Raw genomic sequence first — 995 nt, forward strand, 5'->3', positions numbered from 1 at the left:
TGCACCATCTGATAACAAGAGACCTGCATAACCTCTTGTCTAGGAAGCTTCAGGCTCATTCTCTTTTCCCAGTCCTCTTGTCAAGTACTAAGTAACCACCCACTCATCTCTCTAGCACCATCTCAAGTCAGGGCTGACATGGTACTGAAAACTGCAGTGAACAGAAAGCCTAGGGACTAGGAGGGATGTCATGGTTGTAGATGCAGGCTGAGGGAGAAGTCCCTTCCAGGTAGTAGTACATGGCCTCAGGCAGCAGGCAGAGGGTAGCAGGCAGTTCGGTATAGGGTAGCCAGGGCCTTGGTATACAAATGGGGAAACCTTTGCCCATGAGCAGTAGGAAAGAGAAAGATCTGTGCTAAGAGAGGCTGGTGAAAGCAGGAAACATCACAACAGTATAGTAGGAGCTACTTTTGGAAATAAGATCAGTCTCAGGAGGAGTAGCACCCAGGTAATTGCCAAGTGTGGCAGGGTTAATGAAGTGTCTCTTCCACCAGGGTGGGGCAGGTGGGGCAGTAGGCTGAACTATATAGGTAACTGCTTCAAGACTGTCTTATGGAGAGAAGGCAGGAGCTCCTAGCTGGGGTGTGACATCCTCTTCAACCAACTCAGGCCGTTTGCCCACCTGGACAAATTCTCCCTGAGCTACCACCCACCTCTTGAGCCTCCAGAAGAGCCTTCAAACCTGTCTTTGCCAAGAAGTACTGATAGGTTCTTGGAGACATAGGCAAGTTTCTCACACACTTCAGGCCCTCACACCCCACCAGGAGTGTAAGGTCTCCTCCTGAGGCCAAATTAGGTTTAAATGATATCATCTCTAAAAATCGAAAGTGGGAGATGCTCAACACCTGAACAGAATGGAGACTGACTCCTTATCTTACATTGCAAAGCCCTTGTCCAGTGCTTCTGAGGGAGGAGATCTATCTCCAAACCTAGCAAACATGGAGGTTTCGAGAGTGAGGCAAGTGTGGTCACCAGGGACCACACAAAGTGGGGTC

Source organism: Orycteropus afer, unplaced genomic scaffold (genome assembly GCF_000298275.1).
Source record: "Orycteropus afer afer isolate SDZICR_OR568_19922 unplaced genomic scaffold, OryAfe1.0 scaffold00169, whole genome shotgun sequence".
NCBI lineage: Eukaryota > Metazoa > Chordata > Mammalia > Tubulidentata > Orycteropodidae > Orycteropus > Orycteropus afer.